General features: G+C 34.7%; 1 protein-coding gene across 8 annotated transcripts in view; it reads right to left on the reverse strand.

Moving 5' to 3' along the window:
- The window catches only part of ZNF521 (zinc finger protein 521), a 292,154-nt gene that overhangs the window by 273,008 nt on the left and 2,004 nt on the right, over positions 1 to 17,142 (reverse strand). The window lies entirely within an intron of this gene.

Here is a 17,142-nt window from a genome sequence, read left to right on the forward strand (position 1 = left end):
CTCGGATGAAGGTATATTATGTCCTTTTAAAAAATATATCAATAAAGATAAGATTCACAATGTAAGGTTTTCTATACATTATACAACATAATAAAATTTAAAAGTAACATGGTATTGTGATAAATTGTTACGCAATACAGCAGTAGTTCCCAATCTTTTCTATACCCCGCATCCCTAGAACCCTTCTGATATATTCTTGCACCCCTTACAAAAGTTTGAAATAATGGCAACAAATTATGCACATACACTATAATTTTGAAAACCCAAGTTTTTGCACCCCCTGGAATATCGTCTCGCATCCCTGGTTGAGAACCCTTGCAATGCAGTATATGCTTTCTAACCAAAAACTTTTTTGTTGTTGTTTCTTCCACTGAATCATGTCTGGTTCTCAGAGACTAGTTGGACAAATCTCTGTAGCTTTAAAATCAGGCAGATTAATTATACAGACTTTGATCTATAGGTAGTCTTCATTTCATGAGCACAACTTGAACCAGCAAGTCTGTTATTCAGCAAAGCAACTGCTAAGTGAAACTGTGTCTATGCCTACAGTCTTACTTCAGCATTCCTTTGCTTTACAGACTTGTGAAAAATATATAAAATACATAAAGTCGTAAATGCGAGGCTTGGTTGCAAAGATACTGTCATAAGTATCAACAGTCACTAAATAAGACAATCACTAAACAAGAACTACCTGTATTGCACTTATTGGTGCAAAATTACATCTAACAAATGTCTGTTCCATGTTAATACAAATACATAACAAATACATCCTTAACAATTTCGAAGCATTTAAGTCAGAAGCTTAAGATTTTTGCAGATTTTTTCAGTTTTTCTTACATGCAGACCAAGAATGTCATAACTATGACATAACATTGCTGTCAAAGTGGATAATTTAGAAATATCATTTGCCATAAGAGACATCATCACATATAAAAGCCATGGATCTTGACTTCAACTGAGTTTTACTGGAGTTCCTCCAAAGCCATAGAGGAAATGCAACCAAAGTGCCTACCTATTCTTTGGGGACCTATTCAACCCAGGAAAGAGAAATCTCTGGAGCCAAAACTGAATAGAATCATGTCTATGGAGTTGTGGAATAGTTAAATATTGCCCTTCCCAACTGGATCCCTTAGAACTGCTGTTTACGAAAGATCCCTTAGAACTGCTGTTTATGAAATCTAGACGCCGTAGGCCTAGGGAAGCTTAATTTAAAGAATACTGTTATCCTCATTCTTAAACATTTGTAATATCATGTATAGATAAAGTACAACCATGTTTGTTCAAAAATATTTCACTTCCTTGGAAAAAACTGAATATAATCCCATTTTTTATTTTGAGTTAATTTCTATTTGGTAAGGTTTTCTAATTATGTCACGTTAATTTGATAAGTATAGTGAACTGCATTAGATTTTGCATACTGAATCTCCAAGAAAGTAAACTCATTCATGAAGCTACTGACATGCTTTAACTTTTGTTGTATTTATCCTGCTTTTATTTCATTTAGTTGTTGTTAGCCTCCCAGGGTCATTATATGAGATGGGTGGACATAAAATTTAAGTAAAATAACTATGACTCATCACATAAGTTGGTCACTGCTAGTAAATGTCCACAAAATGCATCTCCTGAAAATAAAGTAAAAGAGGAAAATGGGATCCAAAGATATAAAACAACAACAGCAGCTAAGGACAATCAAGAGATAGAAAAACAAAAATGTATGCTCTGTATGGAATTTAGAACATTATCATATTAGTCTAGAATGGCCATGAAGATTGGCCCTGAAGAAGACATTCTGCAACAGAAATTAATTGCTTAAAATAAACACCATATTTTGATGGCGTTTATGCATGTTTGTCCCTAGTTCTTTCTTCTTTCTTTCTTTCTTTCTTTCTTTCTTTCTTTCTTTCTTTCTTTCTTTCTTTCTTTCTTTCTTTCTTGGTATTTTGATAATCTTTAATTTTCTTTTCTTCCCTCTTAGTTGTCTATCAAACACAAGAAAGGCAGTCATCATATGAATAGCATGATAGAGCTGTTACTTAAACTAGATATATAAACACTGTCTAAACAATTCCTCAAGAATATTGATTCCAATAATTGATAAATAATGGAAGAAAGATTTTCAATAACCAGAAAGCTTCAGGGGGAGGGAGCAGGCCAAATCTAACTTCTTTCTATATGTTCTATGCATTCTAATGGTTTCCTTATACTCTGTGTTGAATAAAATAAATGCAATGTTGTTATTTCAAAAAAGAAAAATGAAAACAGAGAACACAACCAATGACAGCTGGTTGTCATTCTTTCACTGTGATGGAACAAAAAAGACCATTATCCCTTATAACATGCATTGTGTGGAAAGATCTCTACTGTCTAGGCCTGTTCAAATCCTTGGAAAAAAGTGCTTCTGGTACCTCTTTCCAAACTGTTAAAGCAGCCTCGACCTTTTTCAATGTGCATGGCTGATTCTGAAGCTGCTCGTAGTTCTTTCTACTTCTGCACACAGGCAGAAAACTACAAGTTCCTTGGAGAACTTGTTGCTGCTTGAATTGTTTTTACAGATTATATGAATACTAAGGCTACCATATCTGGGTTGGAAAAATTGAGACAAAATAGTAGCAAAGAAATATAATTTACTCCAGCCCAGGTATTATAGTAACCCCTCTAGTTTACATTTCAAAATATCTATTTCTAAAGATTTGCACAACACTACTACCATGGATGCTTCCCATCATCAACTCGTTTACTATAAATTAAAATCTACTGTTTCCCAATGCTTTTATCCCCTAGATCACAGGTGTCAAACTCGCGACATCATGTGATGTGTCGTGACGTATCACAACTTTTTTCTCATTGCCGGAAATGGGATGAGCGTGTTTTGGTGTGACGCATCCGGCCCATGGGCCGGCAGTTTGACCCCCCCTGCCCTAGAACTTCTAATTATTTTATTTTTTTAATGAAAACAGTATATAAATAATAAACCAAATAGAGGGAAAAAACTTTTGACATTGCGAGAGTATGCCAATTCTTCAATGTCACTTCATTTTCTATCTGTTTTTAATACTGCACACCAGCCAAAGTTGTTCTGAATTGGGCAACCTTATAAATCTAATAAATTAAAATTAAATTAAATTAGCAAAAATTAATAGATGAGATCATGCATCTATATCAGCTTTCCCCAACTTAGTGGAAGCTTGATTATTTGATAATTTTTATAAGAAAGTGCTTATCCAAAACTATCACAGATACATAATACAGCAAGAGGAGATTGTGTATCAGACAAAATTTCATATAAAGGTACTCCCAATGTAAGTATATGTGAGCGACTAACATTATTTCTTATTCATAAACCTGCCAAGTAAAAATTTTCACAAAGTAAATTAAGAATATAATTAAGTTCTCCTTTATAGTGACTACTGAAACATGCAGATGTTCTCCAGACTAAAAAAACAGTGGTTAGGTAAAATTACCCAACAATTTTACAGCTGAACTGGAATTTTAATCCCGTTCTCCTAGATCAGTGAAAATTAGGTGTATTCAAGTCCCATTAAGATTCTAGGGATTTAATCAAATAATAGAATGTTTTAGCTACTGTATTTCAGCAAACACCCCTGTATTCCACCCAAATATTATACCTACTAACTGCATAAAATTCTCATTAGGCTCAAAGATATTTCAAGCACTAGCTGCTTTTCTTTTAACCGAACTGCAAATTAATTAACTGATTACAATAACATTAAAGTAGCAGAAAAGGTCGTATGTTGAGGTAGTTGAATGAACCATTCTTAAAGATAGAAAATAACACCTATTATTAGAAATGTTAATTGCCTTAAGAAAGGTAAGAACTCTGAACACAAAACTATAATGCTTTCATTATGCAATTCTTTGCAAGGGCCAACTCAAATAAAAGTCACTTTAAGAAACAGAAATAAATCAAAGGTAGAGAGCATCCATACAAAGACTACCAATTAAGCAAGTATATATACCAATTTTATATAATTTATATAATTTATATCACAACCAATTCCATAGGCTTAGCCACTCATATAAAAATAATAATCTCTTACAAATTCTAAATGCTACTGCTTAGGTCCCCAACCTTTTGGGCACCAGGGACTGGTTCCGTGGAAAGAGGTTTTTCCATGGACTGGAGGATGTGTGGTTTTGTGTGCTGTCTGCATCCCGCGGATGGGGCTTTGCTTGTTTGTGTGGACCAATTGCTGGCATGCAGTGGCCCAGTAGTGGTCCACGGACTGGAGGTTGGGGACCCCTGTACTACTGCATTTGTACAATGATTACAATCAAAACTCAACCTAGCACAACAGCCAAACAAAATGGTATCACAGCCTATTTTGGCAATTTCACTATCCTTCAAACCACTGCTAGGCAACTAAAAGACCAACTAAATGGTTCATTTATTATGTACAGAAAGCTAAGATTCAAATTGCACACACCTAAATTAAATATGAAATGAGAATGACAAATACTATTAGGCAGCCATGGATTATTTAGAAGCAATGCTTGTTTAAGTTCCTAATTAATATGAACAAAATTAATATGAGACATATAGATGCTTTTGTTAGAATTACAAGCCATTCATTCTCTTGACAGAGAAGAAAAGGATTCTCTTCTTTATGAAATATTAGTATAAACATATTTAGTCTCTGGTAAATTTAATGAACTGATTGATTTAAATAACTTGGTACAGTGCTGGATATCAAAGTCTCTCAAGTTTACAGTAAAAACAAATGTTTAAAAAACAATTAAGCAAAATTAATAATTAAAAATCAACAGTTAAAATCTGTACAAAAAGATGTGTTGTAAGGACGTTTGAAAAAACTCCTCAGGAAAGACAGTCCAAAAAACTGAGATTGCAACAGAGAAGACTTGATCCTGACTTCTGCCAGGTAGGTGCACAGAAACGGTAGGCAAACATCAGAAGTTCATATATAAAAAGCCTTTCTCTAATGGACTTGGTAGCATGGACCTAAGCAATACAGGGCACCAGTTGGAATTCTGACCACCTGGAATTCTGCCCCCAAAATTGGCCTTCTGTTCAATGTTTAAAGCACAGGTATTTTTGTTCTTTCTGCTACACTCAAGATCAATCTCTCAGGTTGTATACCAATTAAAGTTTCCAGACTAGATAAAAACCCAGGTAGAGTACATTATTAAAATCAGGATAACCAGGGCATGTAGAAAAGAACACAATTGGCATATAACAGAAGCTAATAAAGATGTTTCTGGCCTTTAATTCACTTTGGGAAACAAAGGAAGACTTTGATCCAGAAGCACTTCCACACTGCTTATCTCCTCTTTCTGGGGCAGTGCAGGTCTCTGGAATTATGGCCACTTGCAATCAGTAGCTCTGTCTTGTCTTGATTCAGTTTCAATTTATTATTTTCCATGTAGCCCACTAGTTCAGGGAAACTGTATCATTTACTGAACCTGTCATAGAGAAATAAGTTTGGCAGTCTATAGCAAACTGATATCAAACAAATATTTGCCACTATCACAGTTCCAAATTTCCTGATGATCTCTCGTGGTGGCTTATGTAGATACTGAAGAGCACTGGAAACAGAACAGAGCTCTAAGGGGAAAAATATAATAGCTCCCATTTTGACGAGCAACTGTCTCCAAGAGATACTATTTGCAGTCTTCCTAAGAGACAGGAATTAAACCACTGCACAATTGTGCCACCCATTGCCAAATATCTCAGGCAATCCAGAAATATACCAGGGTTGACATTATTGAAAGCTGACAAGAAGTTAAGTAAGTAACAGAGTTATACTCCTGTGAATCAGCAAAGAAAATCAAATAGACCAACCAAGGTAGTCACAACTCTGTATCCTAAAGCCAGTTTGAAATGAATCAGCATTATCTGCTTGTCTGGTGTTGAAAAGCCAGCATTCTAAATCATGTTATGCAATCAAGGATGGTTAAAAATTGGCTTATAGTTGTCCCTCTGAGAGATAAAGGACAAGCTTCTTAAGGATCTAATTATTGCCTCCTTTAAAAAAGAGCAATTCTATTTTATTATTTTCCTCTTTTTATTATTTTATTAACTAAGGTTATACACAATAACTTTATAACTACAACTTACCAACTAATATGGACAATAATTCAGAGAAAAGGTATTGTAACACCACCTGTGTAATAGGCCTCTACGAATAGGAGGTGGGATGTGATTCACATCCTTCACAACTTAAAACAACTGAGCAGCCCATGAGCCTGGGAGTACAGAATGCAAAGAAAAAAAAATGGTTTTTTGCTACCTTTATTTTATGTTTCATTTTAACCAAATACCAGGCATTCATCTAGATATCTACCTCACTGCTTTATGTCCTGTAGTTCATCTATGTACCAGTTGTGGAAGAGAGGGCACTGAAGAGGAAATGTGCTAAAAAACTCCCTATTCCATAGATATTAAGAAATCACTGGTGCAGCCAACTCCAAAACCTTTCGAGTCCTATTTGAATCCAACCAACCAGTAGATAAAGATCTACTAATAACAATATGAAAACCTGTCTCTACTCAAAGTGATGCCTTCCTGCTCAGAACAAATGATGCATTGGTTCTGCATATGGTATGCATGGGATATGTTCATAGTTGTCATAGTTGCTGTGAGCTTCTGAGACACTCAAGTCCAGATGTAGGCATTTTATGGCCCCTGAGCTACATCCAGCCTTTGGCTGCCCCTACCTGGACCCTGTGTGATCAATTGGAAACTGGAAATCAAATGTATATAAGCCCAGTGCTGAGGGTGGGAGAAGAAGTTGAGTCAGGTCTGGCTTGTGCCTTGTGCTTCTTCAGTCAGCTGGCAATCCCAGGAGTTGAGAAGAAAAAGTGCAGCCTCAGCTGAAACACAGCTTGTGGCCAAATGGGCAGAGTGCAGCCAGGAGCTATTGCTTCAGCCCTCCACAACAGTCCCAGTTCCACATGTGGTCTCTTGGAAAAATTAATTGCCCACCTCTGCTCCAGTCCATAAATAGTCTCACTAGGATCTCCAATACAAACTGCAGGACCAACTCTGGCAGCTCAGAGATTACTTATAATTGTGTGCTAACAGAACCTGCAGTGTTTCCTAATCTAAACACTGGGGTATATTAAGTATGATCAGCTTGCTCTATTAAGATGAATATGTGGACAAGAGAAGTTTGGCCCACACCAGCCGCTCAACCATGTCCCTGTTACACAAAACAAATAAAACCTCCTATTCACAACCAAAACAAGATGATTTATTTTATTTGGAACCAACTTGGCATTGCAGAAAAGCCAGCTTTTCTGTGGAGCTGGACCCATCCTCAAGGCTTAGATAGCTAACAAGACCACTCTTGTATCCCTTTCCCCGTAATGGCCAGCCAAACTTCAAGAGCCATATCTTCTATTTCCCATCATTACTAGGTTCCACAGAATTCCAGCATCTTCTTCCCCAACCATACAAATATTAGTGGAGCAATGAAATATTTTAATATAATATATATAGTGAGATTTATAGAAACCTACACATAGGCCCTCTTCAGCCCATCATCGAAGCAGGAATCATTACCTTAGAATCCACCAGGAACACTAGGCATATACTCACCAAGCTCTCACTTCAGGTACTATTTAGCCTACCATTTCCCAGCCCTCTACCTCTTCCCTGAAGATCAGGTGAGGTCAAGAGTAAGCCAACCAATAAACATAAAATGCAGGCATGCATTACATACCTGTAGAATATGGCTCTCACTCTTCTGTCATTTCTGAAATGGATCTTCTGAAGGTGTCTTTGTTGCTGGGGGGACTGCCAGTCCAGGCCAGAGCTAATCAGTCTTAACTGAAGCTTTCCCCAAAGGAAAGGCAATGGCAAGATACATTCCTCAAGCAAGGTTTTCAGTAAGGCCTTCATTTCAAAGTCAAGCAGGGAACAGATGTAAAATTCCCCAATAATTTCTCTTATCTGCTCCTCTGGTGTTTCCTGCTGGAGATGTTATTGTGTAACTAACATAAACTATGGTATAATGCCTTAGATATGTGAATTATTACTTAAAATAAGCAATGGTTTCATATGCTGGCTAAAGCCAGCTACAGAACTATACATTGGCATGTGCACATTTATATCATCCAATGATTCTTTTATATGAATCAAGAATTCTAGTTTACGTTATTTGTAAGTAGGCGTTATATCTATTTGATTTTGGGCAATCTTTCTGAAAGAGTGTAACTAGTGTATATATTTTATGTGAGTATACAACTTGGTAACACATAAAAGTCTCAGCAAAGGACACTGAGCAGTCTCATACATCAAACTAGTGTTTTACTATAATTTTTTAAACTATATTGTACAGACATAATATACAAAAATGTGACACAACATGAAAGGCTACATTCAACATGGATGCATTTCTGCTGCACGGATAGAACTTGTAATTTTCCCACTTTAGAGATCTAGTGAATCCCTCTCCACATTATACAACTTGAACAGTTTAGCTGGTTTTCCATTCTATTCCATTCTTTTCATAGGTATTTAGATAGTAAACATCCTTCAGAATAGATTAATTTGAATTAATTGATCGTTGATATATTTTGAATACATTCATTCATGTAACAATTATTTCTGGATATCTCACATTTTGAAGAAAACTTGCAAATTAATTTGAAAATATTAATGTTGAAAGAATAAAACTATCAGCAGGAAAAATAAGGAATGTCTGATAATAAGGACTGAGAAAATAAATGCATATCTACCTCTAAATTGTAAAACATATCTGGAAAGACCTTGTTACCAGTTGTCACCTGTCTCAGTTCAGAGGCCTAACAATTCACAAAGATTTCATATCTGGATCTGGATGTGTATATATTTATTGTTTCCTTGACCCTTTATCTCTTTATAATTATTTTTTAGTCTATGGCTTCATTGTTTTTTTTTCTCTTCAACACATATACCCATTTCTTTAATACATATACCCATTTCTTCTTATCTTTCCTGTTCATGAAATTGTTCATGAAATTCAAACCTTCAACATAAATAAAATTATCCAACTTAAATCAATTAATTTAAAAAATCAAATAATAGCAATTCAAATCTTAATATCTTAAATAATGAAAAATATATTCATATAATATGCCATAATAAACCTATTATTAAATATATTTCAATTATTAACCTAATGTGAATGAAAAGTACACAGTAACCAGTCAAATGAACCATAAGACCAAAGTAACAATTAATTGTATACAAATTATTGCCCAATAGAAAGATAAGGAGCCATCCAACTTTATTGGGTTTTGGTCATATGAAAATTTAGGGCAACCTTCCCTTACCTGCTTCCTTAGAGACTATAAAACCCATGGTTTACAAACCTGAAGGGCATTAAATTCTGGAGCATTTATTTGATTTGAAGGAACTGTCTTCCCTCTAGCTCATGGGTATTTAAACAAAAATTAAGAGAATATGAAACGTGTATTATCAGGCAATTACCTCACATTTTCATCATAGAACTTCTACATTTCATTTAGAAATAAAAGTTTTGACTTTTTTTATTTGAGGAGGCATCTCGACTACCAAGTTGCATCATTTGTTAATTTTTATTTGGCCTACCGTATATGCTGGCGTACAAGGCGACCCGGCGTATAAGATGACCCCCGTCTTTGTCGCTGAGTCGCATTCCTAGAACGTCGTCTTATACACCGGAAGCTACCAGTATTTCCGGCGTATAAGACAACTCAGCGTATAAGACGACCCCCGTCTTTGGCGCCGATTTTAACGCTTGCGGAAGTCGCCTTATACACCGGCATATATGGTAATAAAATTTATTATTTTTTTCAGTAGTCATAAGCGATGTTTTAGAAGTAATTTGGGGAGGGGAAATCCCAACACACTAATTATCTTGGCTCCTGTTTGAAGAGAATATTGTTTTTAACAATGAATGAACAAACATTTTAAAACCAAGATGCATATTTGCCTATCTTACAAACCTTCAGGACTTTCTAAGTCTAATTAATATCCATAAGGGATTGACTTGATTCATATCCCCTCAATGCTAAAAGTAGGAACAAACATGAATACTGCAAGTAATGGGCTGAACTGATAGGTGGAATTTAAGTATAAGTGCTGCACATGGGGAAATGTAATGTAATAGATTGAACTCCAATTCCCATCAGCCCTAAGCAGCATGCCTAACAAGATCTACCTGTTGCTCATTTCTCATCTGAAAGAACCAAATAAAAGGAGAGGTAGAAGTTATCCCCTAAGACTCTTCAAAATCACTGCCAGCTAGTCTGTATGTACTGGAAGTAGGTTAATAAATAGTCTTTAGCTGATATATATCAGTTGTGTTCTGTTAAAAATAAATGAAATTATCTGTAATTTTATATTGACTGGTGTCCTCTATAACAATGGAAAAGAAGTTGATGTTTTAGAACTTTAAAAGTTATCTGTGTCTCATCTACTCGGTAGCACCAACCTAACTATTAGTAAGGGTAACACAAGTCGGCCACAGGAACAGATTTTAAGAATATTAAAAAAAAAAACCTTTGACAACTTCTGAAGTTGATGCATGTATTTGTATTACTGAGTCATGGAGTAATCAATCCAAAGGGCTTGAACTGTCTATCACATCTAAGCACAAAATCGTTATCTTTTCTATGGAACTTGAGGAAGCTGAATGCAGGTGAATGTTTAATAAGAAAGATACTCCAAAAATTTAGATCAAGTTCCCTTTTTTGTTTTCCCTTGTTTATTTGGTACACCATAATCCCCAGACATATGGCTAACTATTGCTTGATCGTTATTCTATCTGAAAGTAAAGCTACTGAAGTTTAGGATTCACATCTTACAGAGGCTCTTTCATCTCTAATAATTACTAAACTAGCATAATTACTCAAGTGTTGCAGTGAAATGAAATACATGCTAAAGATCTATGCTTGCCCAAAATTAGAGGGAGATTTTGTTCTTGCATTTGTGCAAACTCACAACTGCAGCTACATTTCTAAGGACTGAATTTTCATTTAAACCTCTTCATTCTTGTTTGTGTAAGCTGTTCCTAAAATCTTTCTCCTACTATTTATTTATGAAAAGGAGGGAACTTAAATTACAGTCCTTGAATTTTAGTTCTTTATACTAACTGCATATGTTAAGTACATTTAAATGGTACACATACACATTTTCAGCATAAAACAGGAACAAATAAGGCATCCAAATTCTAAGAAAGCTCCTGGTAGCCCCAAAGGGGGTTGGGGTGGAGGAATGAAACAGAAGCCCACATTTTCTTTCCAATGGGACCACATTTTCGTTCTAATGGGACCTTTGACAAAAAGGTATAACCCCACACACACAAATCCAAGTGCATGTTAGAAATCATGCACTGAAGTTATATAACTCTTTTCAAGCATTCATAGTTTCAGAATGCCATTCCACTATATAATGTATACTGAAAATTACTCAATCCAAAACTATATTGGAACCTAATAGTGTCTTAATTCTCCCACTTAGTTATTGCCATATTCATTTTTATATCATTAACTTTATAACTTGTCAAAATACCAAGATGCCATGAATCAGAGTAGTATAGCATGACATTTGTACCAAAGAAATGGAACTTATTGAAATACAAAATTTTACTTTTCACAATTCATGAAAGTACAGATCTACGCAAAGAATTTTAAATGAACATTGCAAATCGACACATATATTCTGTATATACAAACTGACACATTCAGCAATAATTAGTTGGCAATTTAAAATTTATTTAACAGTAAGATATCTGCATCTCCAAGACTGTAATTGTCTTACAGAAACATATTCAACTCATAATTTTGTAGGGGTGTGTGTGTGTGTGTGTGTGTGTGTGTGTAGTATTCTTCTTCAACAATCAACAACATAAAAAAATAGTTCTTCTAATGCTTCTGCTTTGATATTTTATTTCAAAAGACGGAATAGGATAGGGATTCGTCCAAAGAATGTTAACCAGAGGAAATATGGCAAAAGAATAGGCCACAATTCTGACAAAACAGGATAGCAGTTAAAACCATACCGAACCTTGTGGCACTGAGTAGTAAACCAGTGTAAGTTAACTTTAGCAACAACAATCACAATCAATAAAAATGGCAAATTGTGGCAGAGTCATCCTGGAACACAAACTCTGCTAAAAGCAATGGAGTTATGACTTGTAGGAAAAAGATAAAGAACGGCTCAAACAAAATGTGCATTTTAACTGAGCTTGAAGCCAAAATATCTAGTATCTCAATGGTCCTATATCCCATTTAACATATCCTGATCCAAGGTGAATCATACCACTGGTGCCAACATCTAAATGTATAATAAAAACCAAATAAATAAGGAAAGATCCTCCTAAATGATGGAATTTTACTTTATAAAAACTTCTATTTTGTATCAGTGTGTTCTAACTTCCATAGCCTACACAATAAAACCTGCCTTATTAGCAAATAGCAATTATAATAGCTACATAGTTACATAGCATTCTATATACTATTGCAGTTTGACAAAGCTTTGGGTTCAAGCAGTAGCACCAATAGTTTGTTTGTCTATTTATCCAAACTTACATACACATATCAAAATAGATTAACAAGTAACCAAAAAGCATAACTGCCTGAATTCAAAGGATATTATAAAGTTCTAATTTTAGTTTTGAATGTGATTTCATGTACATATTTTCAACTTTGCCTGTAGTGTTAGATGAAACCAAGGTAAAAGTCATCTTACAATCAGTCATTTCAGGTTTACAAGCCAAGTAAAATTTTATTAATTATTTCTCCCTTCCTTTTAAGACAGTAATGCTACAGTGCTTTGAAATTGGATATTTTCAGGAAAAATATTTTAGAAGTCATGGAAATCATGCTAGATGAATACTAATATAATTATTATTTTTGTCAAATATTATGTAATGCTATAAATTATAAAATCTAATGATTTCTAAGCTGCTGTCTGTGTAAAGGTTGAAAAAGGAAAAACATTTGGCATGAAGAAAGGTGGAATACTCATTGAATACCATTCACTGTGAGGCACTGTTTCTAAATTGTAATTCTCAATATTGTAACAACATCTGTGCTTTTCTATGCAAACATATTTAGCTCTCTAAAATGTGACAGAAGTGATGTGTTGATATATGTTTCAATGGTAAACTGGATATATTTTTTCTAGATTTCTAACCGTTCCGGAAGTTAAGAAAATACAGCCATTATATCAGAAAGTTAATTCTAAAGCATTTTAGGACTTTAATATGTATCACTACAATCATTTTAGAATACTTCGATCAAGTTAAGCTGTTTCTCTTGCTGAAAATCAGAAAAATCTACAATCCTATACACGCTTACTTGCATGAAAATAATACTGAAATCAACAGATCTTATTCCAGAATAGGCACATAAAGGAATGTAATTCTATGAAAGTATGTATAGGTCAACACAAGAAAAATACATTTTAAGGGAGGGAGATATTAAAATAATATGGACAATTCCTTAAAAATATGTGTCCTGTTAATATTCCTGACGTGGCTAATTTAATCCTCATAATTTCCTCCATAAATGCTGTGGCACATTGAAGATATTATGAGAGGGCTAAAGGTTTATATTTATATGGTCATCCTGGACATATTTCCTTGGAGAATGCACCTCTTTACAGGTAAATTTTGCTGAATCAATGGGCTTACATTCAAAAACTATATTTTAAAATCATCCTCAAGAACTGTACTCCTAGTGAAATATTACAATGGTCCTTTATATGGTATTAAATACCATTTCCACATAGAAGGGAAACAATAATTGGCTATCTAACTGAAAATAATAATTTTCTATTTTAACAAAGACACTTAATGATAAAAACTCAAATAAGAAAAATAGTAACAGATTCCACAGAAGATGTCAAATTATAGAATCATCACCATTTTTTCCAGAAGCCAATATGAAGAATGACATATTCTACCTTCCTTTCCTATGTTGCTTAGGAAAATGTAACAATGGTTTTGTACAATGGCCTACCTTGACCTTTTGTTGCTGTAAATATACTTAATATAAAGTGACAGCTCAGTTTGTTCTTTCTTTATTTAAAAAGAACTAGTTTGAAGGAGACAAGTTTTAAACAGTGAGATTTCAAGCTAGCTTTTCTGTATACTGTATACATTGTACAATACATTTCCCTTTTCTAGTCAGGAGGAACAAAACTCAACCTTGCAAATGTCACATCATATAGCATATATAAAAACAACCTGTAGACGCTGGTCTTTTAAACACAAAATAACTGTGCTTTAAACATTTGTAACTGAACTTATTGAAAACAGTTTTTCATCTCTACCTGAGTATATTTGTACAATTTATGAACATTCCCACCTTGGTTTTTTTTATAGTGGCTATCATTTTCAAGTGGAGATTTTACTTCACAGACAAGATTTTCATTAAAAAAAACCTAAGCAAAATAAATTCTCCTTGTAATCAAACTGGTTAATTAAGATTTTAAAGCATATGCTCAGAAGCCAACTTTCAAATCAAAGGCACAAAAATGATCAATGGTACAAAAATAAACTGTATTTGAAACGTTTTCTTCTCTTACAGGAGCATAACAAATTGATCAGCAATCCTGAAGGTGCTTTATTCCATATTTTATGAAATTATTAGATAAGGTAGCCATTTTTTTTTTTTTAAAAAAATAACATTATTACTTTTTTTCTAATTCTTTTTCAGCAAAGGGAAGGTAGTTAAGACTTAATTCCTACTTAATAGAGTAGCTTTGTTGATTCAATGTCAGCACACACAGATTCAGGAGAGCTTTTAAAATATATCTTGGCCCTGAAAGTTTGCAACTCCATTTTTAATCAACAGTTCCTGCTTATCTTTAAATAATTTGTGCATTAATCATTTTAAAGATTGAAAGAAAAAACTAAGACTGCAATTCTAAGCAGACACAAATGCAACTAATATTAAAATAGAAAGGACTGCCACAGTTAACAATAAAGTGTTTATACTGTAGTATGAGAAATATTTATTCCTCTTGAATATATTAATCAAAAAGGAGTGTTTTTTTTAAAGGAGTGATAGCAGAATATGTAAACTTTGGAACAACTTCAACACCAAATTCTTATTGTATTTTCCTTCAAATAATATCAAGCAGCTTAAAATCAATTTAATTGGGGAAGGGAAGGGTTGTAAAATAAAGCTGCATAGAGAAAATATTTTAGAAATAACGTACAGAGCAATGTGCTAAATACTGCATCAGTTATATCAGATGGCATTAGCATGTATTATGGCTAATGAGACTAATGAACAGAGTAATGTCTTAGAATGTTTTAAGTGCTGCATTTAAATAACTAATTGTTTAGGTCAATACTGTCAATGACAGGACTTCTGTCACTGGAATACTGCTCTTTGCTTATGCACTATAGGTACAGATCAAAAACTATTTTTATACATTCACACAGAAAATGGAACCTATTTATAGTATTTTATATTTTTATATACATAACTTTAGAAAAATAACATTCATATAGCCAATGAAAAAGGGGGAGGGTTGTTCAGGCCAATTTCTTTTAACATCTTCCCACAAATATAAGCAGTTTTATTGGCCATAAAATCCTGAAGGCATATAAATTATTCCTCTTTAGAGAAGCTATTGGAAATAAGCATATGCACAATCAACACAATTCCCAATGTAAAGTAATTTTGAAAGACAGCTGAAGAACATCAATTTTTTTTCTCAAAGCTGTCAGACTAAAACATACTTGAAGTATGTAGCCTTCAGTCAATGAAAATAATTCAGAGAATGAATTCAAGGTTCCAAATTGTGTATACTGGAGATATTTAGAGGGCTGGCTTAAAAAAATACGTACCATGGTCAATAGGATAACTCTAACTTCCTTATCAGAACTCAACAGATAACTTTGGTGAGAGTTTTTATTCCACCAGACATCACCATTATACTGAATTGAATGTTTAAACAGGCTTTTCATTAAAGCCATTCCTGCCAATATAATATTTTAACTTCAATCAAACCCTGTCAAAGATTGCTAAATAAAATCAGGATTGACACTTTTAAGTCTACTATTAATTTAGTTGCCTCCCAAACTTATTCAGTAGTCTTGATTCATAATCCAACTTTCCCAAACTTCAAACATTATCTCTTCACCCACTATGTGTCATTAGGACATGTGAATCATGCTGGTCACTTGCTCTTATTTAATTAATAATCTCCCTCTATCTAGCCAGGACCAGAGAGAGGAAATAACTTCTAGCTTTTTTAACCTATAGCATATGATTAAATCCAGCAGCAGAAATAGATCAACTTTCCTTTCCTAAGCACAGGTTATGTATGAATTCCTTTAAAAAAAGGAAAATTAGGTAGCAGAGCGAAAAAGGCCAGTTTTGGAAGACAAGCAAACTATCTGCATCATTCCGAGGTTCAATATGAATTGGCCAGCTATGGTCAAAGGAAGAAAGCGGCAGGACAGGAAGAAAAATCAAAACCGGAAAGATCAATCTGAGCATTTGCAAAATACACAGAAGGGAATCTGAAAGGCAGACTGCAGGATTCTGCTGGCAGCGCCCACCGGAGGGAAAGGCGACAGTGTCCTAGATGGAAGAGTGAAGAGTGACTGTGGGAGGCCAGTTTGTCAAGACCTCTGGGCCAAAAGAAGGAGGGAGGGCAGACCTAATCTCCTCAGGACATTCCTGTGGGCCGCCACATTCTCACAAGCCACCCTTTGTCCTCCCCCTCAGGATTTTGGCCGATTCCTAGACGTTAAAATTCTTGTTTAACGGAGGCTCCTGCGCATTTTGCATTTCTCCCTCCCCCCTTCCAGCACCCCTCAAGTCTAGCTCTCAAATATCAGCCCACCCCCACTTCTCCCCCACCCCTCCTCCAAAAAGAAGGGGAGGCGGAGGAGAAAAGAGGCTTCACCGCCACCACACATTCCAGCACACAGCGCCAGCCAGCTCCACCAGCCTCCGGATCAATAGTAACTTCAATTCTGTTCCTCCTCCTCTTCTTCTCTCCCCCCCACCCCCGGCCAGTAGATCCCAGCAAATCCCACCCACTTCTAGGCTGTTGTTGGGCTTTTTTATCATTAAAAAAAAACTTCCTTCTCCAATTAAAATCAACACAAATCGGATCGGGTTTTTTTTTCTTAAAACAAAAGGCTTATTTTAAAAAAAAGTTTATGAGAT

The sequence above is a fragment of the Crotalus tigris genome, unplaced genomic scaffold (assembly GCF_016545835.1).
Source record: "Crotalus tigris isolate CLP2741 ecotype Arizona unplaced genomic scaffold, ASM1654583v1 scf7180000024382.2542628, whole genome shotgun sequence".
Classification (NCBI taxonomy): Eukaryota; Metazoa; Chordata; class Lepidosauria; order Squamata; family Viperidae; genus Crotalus; species Crotalus tigris.